At 41.0% G+C, this 21,448-nt stretch overlaps 1 protein-coding gene across 1 annotated transcript in view; it reads right to left on the bottom strand.

Annotated features, from left to right (window-relative positions):
* Positions 1 to 21,448, bottom strand: part of SLC35F1 (solute carrier family 35 member F1) — a 1,996,989-nt gene that overhangs the window by 1,511,653 nt on the left and 463,888 nt on the right. The gene's annotated exons all lie outside the window — the stretch shown is intronic.

The following is a 21,448-nucleotide window of genomic DNA, read 5'->3' on the forward strand; positions in this document are numbered from 1 at the left end:
ATCAGCTGTGCCAAACAGAAAGACTTTCTGACAGCAGCTGTAACTTGATGATCAACGGAGAGGTAGCTTTCTACTTTGTTTCAAGATCTCTCACAACACCTTCATTTTGGAGTGGGGTGTTTTCCAAACCATAAGACAGGCAGAGAGTCTATTTGCTAAATACAACAATATTGCACATTTTTACCAATTTTCAAAGCATCACTTATTAACATGTGTACATTTACCATACAGCTTCTGCATATCAGATGAGGATTTAAGTTCGACTTCCAGATTACAATTACCTGCAAACTTGCTTTAATTCCCTGTTTTGTTTTGTTTTTTTTTATTTGGAGATCAAAGATATATAAGCCAAATAGCAGAGGTCCTAGCATGGATCCCTATGGTACACCACTAGTTACTTTCGTGCTCTCTGAAGAAGCAACTGTCACCCTCATGTTGTGGGTTCTGCCCTTCAGCCAGTTAGCTATCCATCTAATTTGGACCAAATTTATTTTGTTGATAATGTTGGCATGTGGTATGACATCAAATACCTTGGCAAGCTGAAGATATGCTGTATGGACAGTGTGACCATAGTCCATGGCTTAAGTTACCCTCTCAAAAAAATTCACCAGATTCATTAGCTAATTTCTACCTTTAGCAAAGCTGAACTGCATAGGGTAAAGTCTTATAATATTTTGCCATATCATAGTTCATCAGGCCTGTTGTAACCCATTCCATAGCTTTGCAGATGAGGTTCATCAGACTAATGGGACTGTAATTCCTAGGGTCCATGGTGGGGCCAACCTTGCAAAGTGGCATCACAACTGCTGTGCTACAAATCGCGGGGACAGAGCCAGTGGATAAGCTCAGGATGAATAGTTATAGGAACTGGTCCACCAGTGCATGTTTAGTGCTGTTCAACAGGCAGCCTGGTATGTTATCAGGTCTCAAAGGAGACATATTTCTGTTTTGGAGAGACCTTTTAACAAGTGTTCTTTTCTAATAAAAGGAGGTTTGAGGTCCCTGGGCATATGTTATTTTACATAGATTAATCTGTGGTGAACTTTGCACTGAATTTGTTAGCTAATACATTTGCAATATCCACGGAATCAATGTAGGTCAGAGCACTGTTGGGTGTTATTTTGTAACTTCCTTATGTAAGCAAAGAATGATTTGTAATTATCCTTAGCTTTTGATGCTAGCTAAGTTCATGGGAAACCCTTGTTTTCTTGATGATATTTTTCAAAGTACCTCCGATATCTTTTTGATGTTGACCTTGATTTGTGGGTCATTAGTTTTGCTATATGCTCTGATGATTTTTTTTTTCATTTTAGTGTGCTGTTTATTTATTTATTTATTTATGCATGTGGATCACCACGCTGGTTTCCTCTTACTGTCCCCTTTTTGTTTAGTTTCAGTACAGAATGACAGATTTATGCTATTTTCAAGGTGAGTATAAAATTTATTTGCACATCTACTAGTTGTTTCAATATTTTGTGGGTTACAGTTATACTTGACTTCATCATACAAGTTGCATATTTGAAATCTTTGAATATTGTGAAATTTGCTTTTACTGCTTCAGGGATTTTGAAAGAAATTATTACAAATTTATGGTCATACGTGACTGGGAAGGGTGCTCCAATGAGAGTATATAGATATATAGATGCTATATCTGTAAGGACTAGGTCAGGAACATTTTGACCTCTGTTAGGTTCTATGGATATTTGATCCAGAGAATTCTTGTTTATGACATCAAGGAATTTTTGGGCATAGCCTATACTTGAGGTATAAGTCTCCCCACTTATCAATGGGCAGTTAAAGTATTTGGAGATGATGGAGTTTTTGTGTATTGGAAGATCATTCAATGCATTTACGAAATGGACATGATTTTTGAGTGTTATCGGGGAGCTCCTACAACATGCTATAACACAATAACTGGTTTAGTTAGAGTGAGTTCAATCTCATTAAGTTTTGTTTGTGGGTCTCTGGGACTCAGCCTTGAGGTAATGTGGTCTTCATCAAATACTGATACTCTACCACTGTGCCCACTGGATGTAAAGGTGTGGTAGGTGCAAAACCCTGATACAGAATAGGTGCTTTCTGCACTTTTAAACCAAGTTTCAGGAATAATACACATGCAAGAATATGCTCCAAATGCAGAAAAGCTTCAATGACAGGACCTTTTTAAACTCACAGCTTTGAGCAGCACCACATTTATATTGCCAGGTGCTATGTCTGTTATGATTTTAGGCTGGAAGATACAGTAGATGGACTCTGCCTAAAAAGACATTATGGGGCAGCAAGGGCTTTAGCCTGAATGTGGAAAACCAAGAATGAGAAGTGTAAGACTTCCATGGCAAAGCAAGCAGAGTTGTGCAGCAGTTCATCCCATGCTGGCACAGGCTGGATTTCTTTGAAATGATAGCACTTTCTCTGCCAATTGTTCAAAGCGGGCATGTTTTCCTTGTACCTCAACACCATTCCTGGTGAAAGTAGGACTCCGCTCAATACCAGAGTCTTTCCTGCACTTGTAACATGCATAGAGAGCTTAGAAAATTTCTCTTTGCATACCCCTTAGGACTTTGTGCTCTAGGTTATTTACACTCACATGGACCACCACATTGTCAGAGACAGTGTCTGTCTTGAGGGCCCTTGAGACTTTGGGGATCTTGGCACCTGAAGGACAATTCATTTTTACCCTATTGTGGTTTAGATCTGTGAGAATACAGTGTGTGTGTGTCGTACTATGGAGTCACCCATCACAATACATTTTTATTAGTGGAGGTTTTGAGTATACTTGGTTTGGAGCTAGTTTTTTTTTTCCTGGTGACTCTGTTTTGAATTTGGTTGTATATGTAGTGGTTTTTTTTTTTTTTTTTTTTTTTTTTTAATTTTCACTGAGGCCTAGTCAGGATAGTCTTGCTTAACCTTGGAAACTAAGTAATAACTTTTTTACAGACTCAACATATGACAATATTCCATGTATTGGTATGGAGTGCTTGTTGAAGCATCAGGTAATCATAAGCTATGTTTTTGTGAGACTGATGCATTCATACTAAAATATCTGCACCTCTTCATTGTCAGTGAGCATCAGATAGTTGTTATACTGCCTGAGCATACATAGTGCTGTGATACTGTCAACTGAGGAAAGACAGGCTGGCTGACCTATTTAGTTCAAGAGTTTAGAAATTTGGGGATAAAGGGCATATCTGAACTGTATTTGGTTTGTTGGACACTTTTTTAATGAGTCCTTATGAGTACAACATATTAATTACTCCTTTTCCTTGATAAATTCTTATGAGTACAGAAATGTATATATTAGTGAGTACCAAAAATGACTTGTAGTACAATAATCAACTATTGGTGGTGGTTTACTAAGGGAGAAACAGCTTACTTTGTCCTAAATAAAGAGGTAGTGCTTTTAGCACAGCCCGTTAATGGGTGGGGCTCTGACTAGGCTTGCTTGGAATACAACTTCAGTCAAAGTGATCTACCCTATTGAGTGCAGGTTTGTACAGTGATATGTGAAGCACAGTTCAGTCTTAGACAGCTGAGCTAAAAACTGACTCCAGCCAAAAATGTTAACTTTTTAAAAACAGCAGCAATGTATCCTCTCCCACAGAATAATCGTCAAGTAATTACCACTATCTCAGACTGCTCACGCACTTGGCTAAATCTTTGCTGTAACTAAGTTAGAAGCATAGGGAAGCAACAAAGTAATTAGTCCATTCAGGCAACTGTACATCACAACACTTCAATCATCAGCAAAGAAAATGAAATAAAATTATCAAAACATATTTAAATACCACAACAAAATGAAAGAAAGTTATAATGGAGGGAAATAGTATATTTAGCACAGGGAAACAACAAAGCAATTGATGAATTCAGCCAGTTGATTGCACAAATACATCACTTCAATTTCCAACAAGGAAAACAAAACAAAATGAGGAAAAAGTGTTTCAACACCACTAAAAGCTGTACAAATAAACAGGCATCAATAAGTGTAGAATAAAGCACATTCTTGATTTTTGGTTTTAAAATGAGGTCAATGTATCACTTTTAGCTTTTCCAGCACATGTGCACTGACATCAGTCCTCTGAAGTCTAATAGCAAAGACACCAAACAAGCCCCAATAAGCACAATATAGATCTGTTAAGAATTTAAACAAACCTATTAAATGAAAATATTTTTTAAACAGTTTTGGTCCAAGCGAATAATGCTAGTTTTTAGAAACATCAACAACTTATTCTCTCCCCCCAAATAATCACATCTCTCTCTCTTAGACTGCTAATATAATTTGCTATAACTTTGCTGTAACAGTAATTAAGTTATATATTGTAAACATGGAGGAAAACAGCAGATTAAGCACAGGGAAACAAGACATTAATTAATGAATTCAGCCTGACAATTTGTATAACACAACACTTCAATTACCTGCAAAAAAATAAAAAAAAATGGTCAAAACTTGTTTAAATGGGTCTGCTTCAAAATATCAAATACTTACATTAGCAAATCCCATTTCATTAAACCTCACTTCACTGACTCTCATTATATCAAACTCCCTGAGCTATGAAAAGGAACCCTGGGAAAGGAAACACTCGGCCACCATGGTGATCTCTGCCCTTCCTCAACTATACTGCGATCTCGGAATTGGTATATTTAGTTCAGTGGGGGCAAAACCCCCCACTTGGAGTGTTTTTTTTGTTTTGTTTTTTGTTTTTTTGTTTGTTTTTTTGTTTGTTTTTTTTTTGTTTGTTTTTTTGTTTGTTTTTTTGTTTGTTGTATTCTCCTGGTGGTCTCGAGTAGTTCCTTTCCTGGGGCTTCCTTTTCGTAGTTCTGGGAGTTCGATATAATGAAAGTCGATGAAGTCAGGTTCGAGGAAATGGGATTCAATGAAGTAAGTATTCGATAATTTGAAGTAAATCCATTTAAATATCACTATTCAAGGCAGAAACAGTTAAACTGGAAGGGAAACAGTAGCTTTAGCAGAGGGAAACAACACAGCAATTAATGAATTCAGTCAGGTGACTGTACAAAGAAAACACAGTTTCCAGCATGGAAAATAAAATGTGTAAAACGTGTTTAAATACCATTAAAACCACAGAAATTAACAGGTAGTATTAAGTGCACAAGAAATAAAGTAAAAACTGGAGGGAAAATAGAAGATTAAACATGGAAACAAAATGGTAATTAATTAATTAAGTCAGGCAACCGTATAACACAACACTTCAATTATCAGCAAAGAAAATCAAAACAGAAACATGTTTAAATCCTTCTAAAACATCAGAAACACTTAAATGGAGAAAGCTGATTTAGTACTGCAAGCAATACAGCAATTAATGAATTTGGTCAGGTTACTTACTATACAAACACAACACTTCAGTTTTCAGCAAGGAAAATAAAATGAGCACAGCTTGTTTAAATACCACTAAATACTGTAGAAATCAACAAATGATAATAAATGCAGAATAGCTAAAGTACTTTCCTAAGTATGTAAGGGTGGTACAGGATATGTACAAGGGTAGTGTGACATTGGTGAGGACTGCGGTGGGAGTGACAGATACGTTTAAGGTGGAGGTGGGATTACATCAAGGATCGGCTCTGAGCCCTTTCTTATTTGCAATGGTGGTGGACAGGTTGACAGATGAGATCAGACAGGAGTCCCTGTGGACTATGATGTTTGCAGATGACATTGTGATATGTAGTGAGAGTAGGAATCAGGTTGAGGAGACCCTGAAGAGGTGGAGATATGCTTTAGAGAGGAGAGGAATGAAGGTCAGCAGGGCTAAAACAGAATATATGTGTGTAAATGAGAGGGAGGGTAGAGGAATGGTGAGGATGCAGGGAATAGAGCTGGTGAAGGTGGATGAGTTTAAGTACTTGGGATCAACAGTTCAGAGTAATGGTGAATGTGGAAAAGAAGTGAAGAAGAGAATACAGGCAGGGTGGAATGGGTGGAGAAGAGTGTCAGGAGTGATTTGTGACAGACTGGTACCAGTAAGAGTGAAAGGGAAGGTCTACAAGAGGGTAGTGAGACCAGCTATGTTATATGGGTTATGTTATATGGGTTGGAGACGGTGGCATTGACAAAAAGGCAGGAGTCAGAGCTGGATGTGGCAGAGTTAAAGATGTTAAGATTTGCACTGGGTGTGACTAGGATGGACAGGATTAAGAATCAGTATATTAGAGGGTCAGCTCAGGTTGGACAGTTTGGAGACAAAGCAAGAGAGGTGAGATTGCGTTGGTTTGGACATGTGCTGAGGAGGGATGCTGGGTATATTGGGAAAAGGATGCTAAGGATGGAGCTGCCAGGTAAGAGGAAAAGAGGAAGGCCTAAGATAAGGTTTATGGATGTGGTGAGAGAGGACATGCAGGCGGTTGGTGTGAAAGAGCATGATGCAGAGGACAGGAAGAAATGGAAACAGATGATCCGCTGTGGCGACCCCTAATGGGAACAGCCGAAAGAAGATGATGATGAGCTAAAGTACTTTCCTGACTATTGGCTTTAACATAAGGTAAAAATGCCACATTTAGCTTTTCCAGCACATATGCACTGATATGAGTGTGCCATTCATTGCTAACTCTAGTTTATGTAGTTATACTATGCACACTGCCTTAGTTTATACATTATCTGCAAGCTGCCTGTTCTGATGCATTTGTTTGAACAATTATAGGATCACCCATGGAAGACAATAGGTAGGAAGGAAAGGATTAGTGTTATATACACTGCTTTCTATAAGACTTTAGAAATCTGCGTGACACAGGTGACACACACAGGATGAGAAGTACACATAGTATCACTCCCTGTCTGCTTCTTTGAATATGGACCAAAGAGAAGGACCTTGTTCATAGGTTCATAGGTGTATACTAGGCTAATGGCCCTGGAGCCTTTACAAGCCTAGCCCATAGGATTACCCTGGCATCATGCCACCCGGCCTTAGTTCCCAGTGCCTCTGTCAAGTAGAGCCACTGGAGTGATCCCTGGGGTGGATTTTATATTTCCCATCCACTGATCAAGATTTCAATTGAAGAGGGCCAGTGAGGTGCTCTGTTTGACATGTATGGGGAGTCTATTCCATAGCATGGGCAGTCTCTGGTTTATGAACCTGTCCCTTGAGCACATTCTGCTGATTGTGGTAATGAGGTTGAGGTCTCTGGAGTGTGTGGTGTGGGGGAATTGAGATTTCTTTAGATGTAGCATTTCTAACAGAGTTGCGTCAGACATGGCTTTGTAAGTCAAGCAGAGATCACCTCTAAGTAGGCAATATGAGACAGAAAATAGTTGGAGTTTTTTGAGTCTGTCCATATAGGGCAAGTGTTTAAGGCCTACAATCTTCTTTCTGAGGTATTTTTGTGGCCTCTCCAGTTGTTGCAGGTGTCTAGTGAGGTACATGCCAAATGGGGCATTGTACTCGATGATTGGCCTAATGAGGGAAGAATAGAGGGAGACAATGACCTCTTTCTTCCTGGATGCAAAACCCTTAGTAATGAGATGTGCCACATAGAAGGACTTTCTGACCACAGTGACAATGTGATGGTCGAAAGAGAGATTGCTGTCAACCTGTGTTCCCAGATCTCTTAAAATGCCTTCTGTGTTCAGTGGACTACCATCGATGTGGTAATTCATAGGAACTGGGTTTTTCCTAAAGGGGATGACGACACATTTTTTGGCATTGAGCTTAAGGCCATGGTTCTGACACCAGTCATTGGTCCAAGTGAGGCCTTTCTGTAGGATGTCAACATCATTTGGGGAGTTAATAATAGCTCCCAACTTGCAATCGTCTGCGAACTTTGTCAGGCAGAGTCCCTTCGTGTTGGCCTGGACTTCAGAAACGTATATCCCAAACAGGAGAGGACCCAGGAATGAACCCTGTGGGACTCCACTTGTGACTGGTCGGCAGTCTGACTTGGAGTCAGCTACTTTCACAGCGTGGGTTCTATCTGTGAGCCAGTTTCCAACCCACATAATGATATAGGGGTTGATGTCAAGCTTACTGAGTTTTTCTATGATTCCTGAGTGGGGAATGGTATCAAAGGCCTTGGCCAGATCAAGGTAGGCTGTGTGAACCACCTTGCCTTCATCCACAGCTCTGGTGACTGACTCAAAGAAGTCGACTAAGTTGAGCAGGCGTGATCTACCCTTCATAAAACCAAACTGTGTGAGAACCAGAGTTTGGAGATTCCCTATATCACTGTTTATTAGGTCCAAGATGATGCGTTCCATAGTTTTGCATATCAGACTCATTAGGCTAATGGGGTGATAGTTCCCAGAGTACGTAGTCGCTCCTCCTTTGTGGAGAGGGTTGACTGCAGCAGCGCGCCGTTCGGTATGGACAAAGACTGAGTTGAGGCTGTGACTGAACAGGGCACACAGGTGAGGTGCCAGTTCACTGTGTAGTTCATGTAGAACACAGCCAGGGATATTGTCAGATCCCATAGAAGCTGTATTATTGCCATTGGAAAGTGCTGTTTTAACCTGTGCAGCAGTAATGCTGGGTGCTTGATAATCTACTGTTAATGTGATAGGTCCTTTGGGAGGGGAGAGAGGGGTAAAGTTGGCACTGAATTTGTCAGACAGTATATTGGCAATATCTGTTGGCTCGGTATAGGAGGTACCATTGTGCAGTAGCTCAGAGAAAATCTGGTATTGCCATGGAGATTCTTTACATAACTATAGAAGCCCTTCTGGTTGTCTTTACTATCTGCTCCAATTCTGTTTTTGTAGCTAGCTTTAGAGGATTTGATGAGGGATCTCAACTTATTGTTGAGGCTGATAATGGAGTTTTTCCAGTCTTGGGCCTTCACCTTATTCTGCATCAGTTTCCTCCTTCTGTTGTAGAGTTTGTTTATGGCAGGGGACCACCAGATTGGCTTCCTATTTTGGAGGAGAGAGTCTTGGTTCTATTGGGTATGGCGATATCCATGCATTTGTGTACGTGTTCGTACAGTGCATTAGCGTATGATTTGGCAGTCATGCAACTATTCTCCATTTGCATGGGTGCCGGGAAGTTAGCCACCACTGTTTTTAGGAGCCCAAAGTTAGCTTTGGTGAAGTTTTTCATGGTGGTTACCTTTGTGGGGGGGTGGGGGGTGGGGGGGGGGGTGGACTTCCAAGGTGATTAGTCTGTGGTCAGATCTAACCAGGGAGGAGTTGATTATTGGTGTAGAGCAATGGTCGGCCATGTTAGTAATGACCAGGTCAAGGATGTTGCTACCTCTACTGGGGGTAAGAACGTGCTGGTCCAGGGCATTGGAATTAATGAATTCCAGGAAACGTTGGGCAAGTGTATTGGTACATGAGTAGTTTTCCCAGTTAATGGAGGGGTAGTTGAAGTCATCCAGTAAAAGAGTGTTAGGTTGGACCCTAATATTCTCGTGAACATGGAGTGTGAGTCTTGGGACATGGTTGGGGACCTATAGCAGGCTATGTCCTGAACCGCTGTCTTACCCAATGTTAGCTGCACTTGAAATGTCTCTGATGCGTTATGTTTGGCTACCAGTCTGGAGGTGTGTGCATCCTTTATGAATATGGAAACAAGTTCTGGGGCCGAAAGATGTGGAATGAGTTATAGCCTGATAGTGCAGGGGTGCTTTCTGCTACCTTGACCAGGTCTCTGCTACAGCACAAATGTCGATGTTCTCCTTTTTAAGGAGTGCTTCGAGCAAGTGCATTTTGAAATTTAGACTTCTAAAGTTAATCTTGAGAGGGCTAGAGGCTGTGCATGACATCCATTACTTGCAAAAATATGTAATGTCAAACTCGGACTACATTTTGACTTCTGACACTTAATCTGGTATGAAAGGCATGACTGAAGACCAATGGTAATCAGGCCTGCCAGAAATTAGTCTTTAAAAGATTTCTTTCACAAAGAGCCAGGTGAATGAAAAGAACATGAAAAGAAGATGAGTGTGAGCAGACCCTGCATTCATCCACACTACATACTTGTTACGTTCAAAACGTGGATCAAGATTCTTTCTTTTATTTACTTATTTATTTTTACAAAATATTACCAATGCAAAACTGAAATACATTTCATGCAAAAAAGAAACAGTAAAATAAGAGTCAAGCGCATATTTTCCAGTTTGAAATATCCACAGACTTTGCCTTAGCATCATTGAAAATCTCAGTTCTGGTATATGTACAGTGGCTGTGCCTGCTAATGGTCTGTTGTATTCAGTGTACTATCCTGGTAAACAAACTAAATAAATAAATATACACGCAGGATCTGTTTAAGGATATCTTATCTGTAATGCTTACTGTATGTAATGTATTAGGTGGCAGACAGTTCTCAGCTACATTGGTAAACTATTCAGATGGTCCCATTGACTCCACTATTGTAGCAGTTAAAAAACATCGGTAGTAAAGAAAAGAACCTAAGGGACTTACAAGTATCACGTAATTCAATGAAATCTTCAACTCTTGCTTTAATTGCCTAGTGGTGTTTGGTCATGAGCAACAGTGAGAAAACGTATGTCCACAATGAAAATTACGTCCTTACTGGCTTATTAGCATGCCTCTGAATTTAAATCTATTCTGCCAGAACTGACTGTTCTGTCTAGCAGCCCACACATCAGTTTAGCAAAAGCACCCTGCTAAATTCATACTCTCTCTCACACACACACACACACACACACACACACACACACACACACACACACACACACACACACACACACACACACACACAAATAGTTGTCTATCAGATGTACAAAATGACCTGTACCAAAACTGGTAATGTCAACATAACAACATTGACACTCACAATGGCGGAAACCCAAAAAGTACAGTTTTGTACCTACCATAAATGTAGATGTTCGAGTGTTCACCCTGCTGCAGTCATCACACTTGGGTTATCCTGCCGTCAGGCAGTCCCGCAGTCGGGCTGAGTTCCAAAGTCTTGGCCCGGTGTCAGTTGCTGTCGCTTCTTCCCTGACGTCAGTGCACCAGGGGTATATAAGAGGCATCCAACGCCATTTTCTTCAGTTTTTCTTGCCCCAGATATCAGGTGCCCCCAATAGGAAGGCAATATATATATACTGCTATATAAAAATGTACATATAAAAATAAAACAACACCTTCAAGCACAAGCAAATACACCACAGAGGTTGCATAGGATAGAATGGTATAGATAAGTCCAGCTAGTTCAGAGGGGATGGAGGTAGGGTAACCTGGACTGCAGCTGGGTGAACACTCGAACATCTACATTTATGGTAGGTACAAAACTGATGTTCATCGTGTTACCCTGCTGCAGTCATCACACTTGGGTTGAATCCCAAAGCTAAGGATGGGTGGTGGAGCTAAACAGGGTTAGAAGAAGCTAGTAGGCCCTGCAAAACTGCAGTGGCAAAACCAGCTCTAGTCTTAGAATATAGAGGTAAATGATAGTGTTTGGTGAAGGTGTGCACTGAACTCCAAGTTGCAGCTTCTAGAATATCCTTGGTTGGCACCCCCCTGAGAAAGGCTGCTGATGTAGCTATAGCCCTGGTGGAGTGGGGCCTAATGTTAGCAGGTACCGGTTTCCCATGATCCGTGTAGCAGAAATGTATGCAATGTCCTATCCATTTTGAAATGGTCTGTTTTGAGATAGCTTTTTCTTGTGATCCTGCAGCATAGGCTACAAAGAGCTGGTCAGATTTTCTGAAAGCCTTAGTTTTATCCAAGTAGTAACGTAATTGCCTGTGAATGTCCAAAGAGTGCAAGGAGTCTTTCTCCTTTGTTCTGGGGATTTGGGAAAAAGGTGGGCAAATGAATGGTTTGGTTTAGGGCCACACTGGATACCACCTTTGGCATAAAGGAAGGGTCAGTTCATAAAGAGACTCTGTCTTGATGAAAAATGAGGAAAGGCTCCACTGCCATTAGTGCCTGTAGCTCTGAGACTCTTCTAGCTGAAGTTATTGCTAGCAGCAGGACAGTTTTCCATGAAAGAAATTTTAAGTCAGCTGAAAAAGCTGGTTCAAAGGGCGGCAGTGTAAGCTTTTCCACAACAAAGTTGAGATCCCAAGTAGGTGTTGGTGCTTTTCTGGGCGGTCTTATGTTCTTAGCCCCTCTGAGGTACTGTCTTAGGAGTGGATGTGAAAATAAAGGAGGATCCGTGTTGTAATGAGCTGAAATTGCTGAGGCGTGGATCTTAATAGATGAAAAGGAAAGTCCTTTGTGCAACATCTCAGTTAAATATTGTAGAATCTGAGGAATGTTGGGATCAAGGGGATTTTGGCCTTTAGCCTGGTTCCAGGCGCAAAATCTTTTCCATTTGTCTGAATAGGTTTTCCTGGTGCTGGGCCTCCTGGCCTCCAGAATGACATCCATAACAGCTTTGGATAGAGGTCTTGGCTGGTTGTTTAGGTAATTTGCCATGCAGCCAGGTTTAAAGTCTTGATTTGGCTGTGTAGAATCTGATTGTCTCGCTGGGTGAGCAGGTGAGGAATTTGTTGCAAATTCCATGGTGGGCCGTGGGCCATGTTCCTTAGAATTGGATACCAGTGCTGGCGTGGCCAGTCTGGTGCAATGAGTATCATTTGTGGCCTCTCTAATCTGACTTTCAGCAGTACCTTTGCTAGAAGAGGCAGTGGAGGAAAGGCATATACTGTTAATGTTTTCCAACTGAATGAGAGGGTGTCCACTTACCAAGCTTGAGGGTGGAATGTCCTTGTGCAAAATTTTTGAAGTTGGTAGTTTTGGGGGTTGGCAAACAGATCTATGTCTGGGCGCCCCCATTTTGAGTTATCATTGCAAATACTTGTGGATCTAGTTTCCACTCGTGGGGATCCATGATGTTTCTGCTTAGGTCGTCTGCCAATGTGTTTTTCTTTCCTGGCAGGCATTGTGCTTGTAGTTGAACTTGGTAAGACAGTGCTGTGTTCCACAAGGTCATTGCTTGCCTGCATAGAGGGTAGGAATATGTGCCCCCTTGCTTGTTTATGTACCACATTACTGTGATATTGTCCATCTTTATTATTAGATGTCCTGGGTGTAAGAGGTCCTTGAAAGCTGTTAGGGCATTCTGTACTGCTAGCATTTCTTTTTGATTGATATGCAGATGCCTTTGATCTGTAGTCCATTTGCCCTGAATGCACTGTCCTGCCATGTGTGCTCCCCAGGCATAGTCCGATGCATCTGTTGTCATAGTTTGCCTGACTGTGGGTAAGGTGAAAGGCTGACCGTTGTTGAGGTGACATGCCTGTGCCCACCATAGAAACTCCTGTTGAAGGCAGGGAATGAGTGGTATCATTGTTTCAAAGCTGTGGCTGTGCTGAGTCCATACGCTTTTCAGGTACCATTGTAATTTCCTCATATGCAGTTTTGCAAATTGTATTAGTAGTATGCAAGATGCCATGAATCCCAAGGCCTGCAGAATTTTTCTTGCAGGGAGTTGGGTCTTTGTTGCCATTATTTTGAAGTATTGAGTCAGCTGTTGTTGCTTGTCTGGTGTGAGATAAGCCATCTGGGCCATTGTATTCAAGCTGGCACCCAGGAATATTATGTTTTGTGAGGGGACTAGTTTTGATTTCTTTTCGTTTACTGTGTACCCTAGGCAACATAGAAGGTGTTTGACAAATGCCAGATGCTTTAAAAGAATGTCCTTGCTTTCTGCTCGAATAAGGCAGTTGTCCAGGTATGGGTAGATTTGAATTCCTCTTTGTCTGCAGTATGCAATTACTGGTGCCAGGCATTTTGTGAAGACCCTGGGCGCAGTAGATAAGCCAAAGGGCAGTGCAGAGAATTGATAATGGGTTGAACCTGCAATGAAGCGGAGGTATCTTCTGCAATTTTGTCTGATAGGGACATGCAGGTATGCCTCCTTGAGGTCCAACGTTACTAACCAAGCATTCTTGCCCAGCATGGGAAGAAGCTGCTGTAGTGTTAGCATCTTGAATCTTGGTACTTGCAAATAGGTGTTCAGAATTGAAAGATCCAGAATGGGTCTCCATGCTTTGTCCTTTCTTGGAACTAGAAAGAGTCTTGAGTAAAATCCTTGCCCTTCCTCCTGTGTAGGTATGTGTTGAATGGCTCTCATGTCCATGAGAGCTGTAATTTGTTTTTGTGCCTCTGCCCATTGATTTGGTGGCAGGTTTGGCATTCCTTTTATCCTTGGCAAGGCATGAAAGTGGAATCTGTATCCTTTTGAGACAATGATTAGGACCCATTTGTCTTTTGTGATGATGTGCCAGTTGTCTGCAAAAAGTGCTAATTTTCCTCCCAAGGGAGCTGCCAAGAGAGATTTGCTTGGTAGTTTGAGGGTTGAGTCATTGTGTTTGTCTTCTGCTAGCTTGGGGCCTGTCTTCTCCTCCTTTCTGGGTAGCAGTGCCCCATTGGCGGTTTGTAAGAGCCTTGTGACTGACCTCTGCCCCTTGGGCGTCTGTATTTGCCCCTCTGTGATCTGTCAAAAGCTGGAAAGGACCAGTTTTTTGTTGGCCAATTTCTGCTGAAACGAGGGGGTTGTACCTGTAAATAATCCTTGACTGTCTGCATAGACTTTGCCTTATCCTCCATTTTCTTTAAAACCACTTCTGCTTTAACACCAAATAATACATCCTGCTGTAAAGGTGCATCCAATAATTTTGCTTTAACATGATCAGGTAGGGTTTGTTCTTTTAACCAAGCATGTCTACGTATGACAGACCCAGTAACAGGAAGCTTCCAATGAATCAAATCCACATTGTAAAGTATGTTTGCCCACCTGTTCAGCTGCATGCAACAGATCCTGCATTTCCTTGAATTCAGACTGTTCAGAATGTGAGCTCATTTTTTGTTTTAATTGAGACATTAGGAATTGCTGATATTTCAGCATGTGAAACTGACAATTTAATGCTCTCATAGCCAGAGTAGCTGAGGTGTATATCTTCTTTCCCCATCTATCTATGGCTCTGGAATCCCTTTCAGAGGGCACATGATTTTTAGCCATAGACGCTTTAGCCCCTTTGGGACCCTGGGGAATTGTTTCTGAGTCAGCCACAGGGCTTTTATAAATGAATTTGTGTGAGTCAGGTACTCTGTAGTATCTGTCTGGTTTGGCTGGAGCAGGAGGTAGAGAGTCTGGATTTAGACTAGACTCCAAGTAAACATCATCCACAATGTCTAAAACTGGAGGGATAGCAAGTGGTCTGTGCTGGGGTAGTAAAAGGAACTCTCGGAGCCTTTTCTTAGAATCAGAGTAGTCCTGGCCTTCCCAGTGGAAATGTTCCCTCATGGTATGTAAAGTTTCCCCAAAGGAGTAGTCTTCAGGGGGAGATGCTGAGGGAATAGAGTTTTCAACATCAGAGTCTTCATAAGGGGGAAAGGCGTAATCCTGTTCCTCAGAAGAATCTGAAGAAATAGAAACCTGGTCAGAGGAAGCATAATCCTCCTCTTGTCTTGGTCTTTTATCTGGAGGGGGATGGGAACCCCTGATTAGGGTAATCAAATATTAAGCCATCTTAAGCATCTGTTTCTTAGGCATGGGGCCTTGAACTGGAAACTGATGTACAGTCTTTTTTGGTTTTAATGGAGTTTTACACTTAGCATAAGATTTAATGGTGAGTGTAGTCAGTCTGAAGACACCTTCTGCAACCGAAGGTGTTTCTACTGCACCGGGATCTCCTTCTGCTCCGGTGTCAGAAGGGCCTAATGAAGATGGCTGCGATGGCCTAGTACTCTCCGCTTGAGAATCCGAAGCTGTCTGCGGTTGTTAGGGGTTGCGTAGGCGCCTCACTGAAAACTGGAGAACCGGCGACAGGCCCAGCAGAGGCCTCGGAGTCTGGCTTGTTCCTAGGCTGCCTGTCCTTATCCTTGCGTTTTATATGCATGCCGGTCATCGGCTGCTCTGACGGCATGATATAATTAAATTTCCTACCAAAGTAATGTCGTGCGAACTCAAAATGGCGTTTGATAGTTCGTTTATTAAACCTAGCACAAAACCGACAACCTGTGACATCGTGGTCTGCGCCTAGGCAAGGAATACAATAAGAATGGAAGTCCTTATGAGGTATTTGCTTCCCACAAGAAATGCAATTGTTAACTTTTTCTGACATCGGACTGAGGCAAGAATAGGTTCCCCAACGGGGTACTTATCTTTATTGAAGACTTTGGACTGAAATTCGAATCGAAAATCTCAGGTGTCGGCCGACCGGCACTTGCGAACTGCTTCTGCTTCGGAAACCGCGCGGCAAGAAAGACTGAAGAAAATGGCGTTGGATGCCTCTTATATACCCCTGGCGCACTGATGTCAGGGAAGAAGTGACAGCAACTGACGCCGGACCAAGACTTTGGAACTCAGGCTGACTGCGGGACCGCTTGACGGCAGGATAACCCAAGTGTGATGACTGCAGCAGGGTAACATGATGAACATCAGAGTAACACGCCAAATCCCAAATGTCACTACTGCTCTGCACCCAGGAACAAGAGCTTACATGAGTCACAGAGTGGGGGGAAGTGCGGGGTCTATGTTAAATCATCGAACGCTTACAAAAGCAAAAGATGATTTATCGAACCCATGTAAGTGAAAGCTTACAATCTCGAATGCTTAGAACAGCGATTTTGTTCCACCAAAAAAAAAAAAATTGTAAAACATTACATAAAGTGGGGGGCTGTGCCCCCCACCCCCACCCCTGCTTAAATATACCAACTCCGAGATTGCACTTCAGTCACGAAAACAGCAAAGTAACGGAAATGGCCAAGAGATTTCTTTCCCAGGGAAAGAATTCACTTATATTCCGTTTCGCTATTTTGCCTTTTTGTGCTTTCAAGTTCGATCAAGATGCATTTGAAAGAATGCGTCGTCGGTCATGTAATAGGAACCCCAAGTGGAGGAGTTCAGAATACTGTGTTCCCGGTTTTGTGAGTGTCTATGTTGTTATGTAAGCATTGACAGCTTTGGTATGGATCACGTCAAGCATTTAACAGACACACACACACACACACACACACACACACACACACACACACACACACACACACACACACATCCTCACATTCATGCCCCTACAGACACATATACACACATCCACACACATACACAATAGCACACTCCCACTACCATGTCTTCTTTAAAATTACACTGTGAGTACTCCCATAGGAGTAAATGGGTAACCATCATTGTCACTTTTTCCTCCTACATGAAAATTTTCCTTGTCTAAGCTCAGGCAAACAAATTGGGCGCTAAGAACATTCCGGGGAAGAGCACATGCTTAATTAGCATTAGATAGTCCCTCAGATGGCCACATTTCCCTATAGCTTCACCCACAAGACCAGTCTCTATGCTGAGGTCTCCACAAGGAGGAATGGTCTGCAGTAGAGCGGTCTCTGAATGTAAAATGCTTAGTGCAATGGAGAAACCTTCTGAGCTAATGGGAAAACTGGGACTGCTGTTCTGGTGACAGTAGTAAAGTAGCCTGGTCAGCCTGAGTTGGGAAACACACATGGACCCTTAAAGTGAGATTGTTTCATCAGCCACAGGCTTTATAGGGACATAGTTGAGTGTTAATATGCACTTGAAAGCTACTTTTGCTGTGCTTTTACATTAAGAAGTTCCATGGTCTTCCATCTTGTGGCAAAAGGTGTTTACCTGGTCTCTCTAAGTTGAGAGGAACTCCAGGGAAGACTTAAACAAAAACAATAGTGGAAATACAACCCAGGACTGTCCACAACCATAAAATCACACTAGTTTATTGAAAGTAAAAATATATTAAACACTTTCATCAGAATTATATCAAAGACTTCATCAGAATGAAAACAGTATCAAACACACCACTTTTAAATATTCCTCTTACCATGTCACATAACTACAATCAACCAATGAATTTATTATACTATTCTGTTAATTCACAAAAAATCAACCAATGCTCAGTGTCAACTCACCCAACCAAATATAAAAACTAAACAACGTAAGACCGAAGTCTCAGAATACTGGCTACTGAAGTAATGTCATTTAGACCAGGATAATTATAGGCATTCAATTTAATCTGCCATTTTAACTCTTTAATTTCCAAGATATCATTCTTATATTCTTCCTAACTACACTAATTCCCATAAATCTAAACCTGTGGCTTGGATATTTAATAAGATGTTTGGCCAGGGTGTTGTTTATATTTTGTTTTTTTGATGTCCAATATGTGTTCATATACCCGCTCTTTAAACTTTCTTTTGGTCTTACCCACACAGAAACACTCACATTCCCCACAAAGGGCTAAATAAACAATGCCCGTGATATTACAGTTGCAGTGGAAAAAAGTTTTAATCATACTACCATTCACTTTTACTTCATTTAGGACTAGTAAATACTTACATTGATAACATAGTCCACATTTAATAGTTCCATTCCTCCTACTGGAACTCGCATCCATGTCATCCTTAACCATGTCAAGGATCTCTTTAAGACATCTGCTCTTTCTGATGTTATTACAGGTTTATTATCTGGTGTTTCCATGTAACCATCAAATCCACTGAAAAGATTCCAACTCTTTCTTAAAATTTCACACACGAGTGGAATCGGGAGTATAAGTAGCAACAAAGGAGACAGAGAAATTATTTTTCTCATTCCTTGTTCTAAAAATGTCACTCACGTTACATCCACCATCCTAAGCAGAGGACCATATTGTCCATTCAGTCTTTTTTGTGTAATGTCAGTTAAAGTGTTTTCAGTAATCTTTGAAGGGTACCCCCTGGCCTCAAACATACTTCCAAGAAGTCTCAGTTTGAAAAGTGTCGTATTCAGTAACCATCCCGGTCAATTGTATAAACTAACCTTTAATAACACCCTTTTTTGATGGAGTGGATGGCAACTGTCAGAATGTAGGAGGGTGTTTGAATAAGTTGGCTTTCTGTAAATGTTACTTACAAACCTATGGTTGAAACATCTTTTGAGATATGTACATCCAAATAGATGATGTCTGTACTACTAAAGGTGGAAGTAAACTTCATAAAAAGATGTAGTCTGATCCTTATATTCAACAAAGAATTCAAATTTGGGTCTATATCAGCTTATCGAAAGCTGATAACATCGAACTCTAGTTGATCGACCTCTAAAGGTCGAACAACCAAAATAACGAAGATACTGCACAACAATTTTTCCCAGGGAAAAAAATCGCTGGGTCATTGTCGGGAGTTTGCCATTTCCTCCACTGTGGTGTGATCTCAGAGTTGGTATATTTAAGTAGGGGAGTGTGGGGGGCACAGCTCCCCTCATCGGGGTGTGGTGGGAGAAGCCCCCCATTTTATGTTGTGCTTTTTTTTTTTTTGCGGAAAAGCGATTTTTTCCCCTGGGAAAAAAATTGCTGTTCTGTGTCTTCGCTATTTTGGTTGTTCGACCTTTTGTGGTTGATCATCTAGCATTCGATGTTATCAGCTTTCCGTGTCTTCGCTATTTTGGTTGTTCGACCTTTTGTGGTCGATCAACTAGCATTCGATGTTATCAGCTTTCGATAAGCTGATATAGCGCCATATTCATCCTTAGATTTCTTCCATACCACAAACACATCATCCAAAAAATTGATGTACACTGCCCATGGTACTGGTTCAAATTTACTGAACAAATATGTCCTTTCCTACTGCAACATAATAATATTGGCAAAAATGGGGGCACATGCTGCCCCCATCACCACACCTTTCTTTTGTAGAAAATAATGTCCACCCAAACATACAAAGTTGTTTTTTAACACACCTTCCATCAAGTTGTCCAATACATTGGTCATTATTAGTGGACTCAGCTAAGAACTCATGGAACCATTTTAAACCAATGTCATGTGGTATTACATTGAACAAATTATTAACGTCCACAGTCCCAAAACATAAATATGTTAGCTTAACAAGATTTATCAAAAAGTCCCATGAATCTTTACAGATTTGACTGTAACAATCCAATACATTTTTAAATTTCAAATCAATAAATTTGGCAAGGGGATAAATTTTAGATTTTGATGCATTAACTATGGGTCTCAAAGGAGGTTCCTTTAAATCCTTATGTAGCTTACGGAGACCAAATATTGAGGGCACTGTTGGGTGCCTCACATGTAAAAACTTCCAGTACTCCTGATTTATCTGTTCCTGGTCTACCATGTCCTTCAATAATAATACTGTCTTATAATATGAAATGTGCACGCAATTCAAGGAAGTATCAGCATAAAATCTGGAATCATACAAAAATTTGAACATTTTGCTTAAATAATCAGCATTGTTCATAAATACCACCGTCCCTCCCTGTCAGGTCTCTTAACCCTTATACTTTTGTCATTGCATAACTTTTTTAAAAGTTTAAATTCGCTTCCACTTGTTGATTACATTTAATGTCTAAAAAGCACCTAAATTCAAATTCACACATTCGTTCAAACGCAATAAGGGGAATGGCAAGGGGGAGATTAAAAATGCTAGTTCTTTGCAATGAGTCTTTCAACAATTCACTACTTTCAAGTCTAAACATTCGCTTGAAATTCAACTTCCTTAAATATAACTTTAAATCAATTATTAGCTCCTCTAGCCAAGTTTCAGTAGCAGGAACAAAAGTGAAGCCCTTACATAAAAGGTCACTGTAAGCGTTATCATAAACAGTGTCTGTGTAATTGAAAATGTTAAAATCACCTCTGCTGTTTGTGGTAACCCTCAGCCCAATACCTTCTTCCTCCATGGTGTTTATTTCCTCATAAAATAGTGGCAAGGTTAATTCCTTGTTTTGCGGTGTACACTCCCTCTCCACCATTGGTTCCGATAATTGGATGTCAACTTCTTTTGATTGAATTGCACTGGTTGATTGTTCGTTCGGTTTCTCAGTCTCTCCAAATGCCTCAGAAAAACCCGATCTGAAGGGAGTGGTACTTTCTCAACTAAGTGATCTTCTTCTTCCAATCTACTGATAGTTATATGTTCCTCTTCCTGGTAAATAACTAATCCATTGGGTTTAGGGTAAGTTGTGCCTTTATCATAGTCAATCTAATCACGTATACATTTATTTTCTTTCCTTGTTTTCACCACTTGTATGATTTTGACTAGGGAGATCAAAGTGTAGTCCTTTATTGGCCAGAGGGCACAGGACTTAGTTTTCAGCTTTACTTTTTGTCTGCTATAAATTAGGAGTCTTTTTGCAGAGCTGTTCACTGCTCAGTGGCGATTGGCAGTACCCTGTACAGTAGCAAACCTATAAAGCTATTACTTAGGACTTTAACCCTAGAGCAGCTAGACAGAGTATCAAACAAAACACTAAGATCATAGCACTATCTAACATCTAGCCTTCACCTTAACCGTCACTCTGGTGACCCCCTGTAAAACCAAGACCCACCTAAATCATACTAACCATACTGACCAAACCCTAATACAGGATCTGCAATTTCCTAATGTCTCTGTGGCCAGCTTGCTAGACATGGGCAACATGAGACAATGTGGTAATTGCCTCATGCACTCAGACAACATTTTAATCCTTAAAGAAACTAACACCGTATGCAAGACATACATACATACCTTCCCTGGAGGCAACAAACTCACTTACAAACAAGGTTGTCAAGAGCA

This window comes from Protopterus annectens, chromosome 1.part1, assembly GCF_019279795.1.
Source record: "Protopterus annectens isolate FY-2018-M chromosome 1.part1, PAN1.0, whole genome shotgun sequence".
Lineage (NCBI taxonomy): Eukaryota > Metazoa > Chordata > Ceratodontiformes > Protopteridae > Protopterus > Protopterus annectens.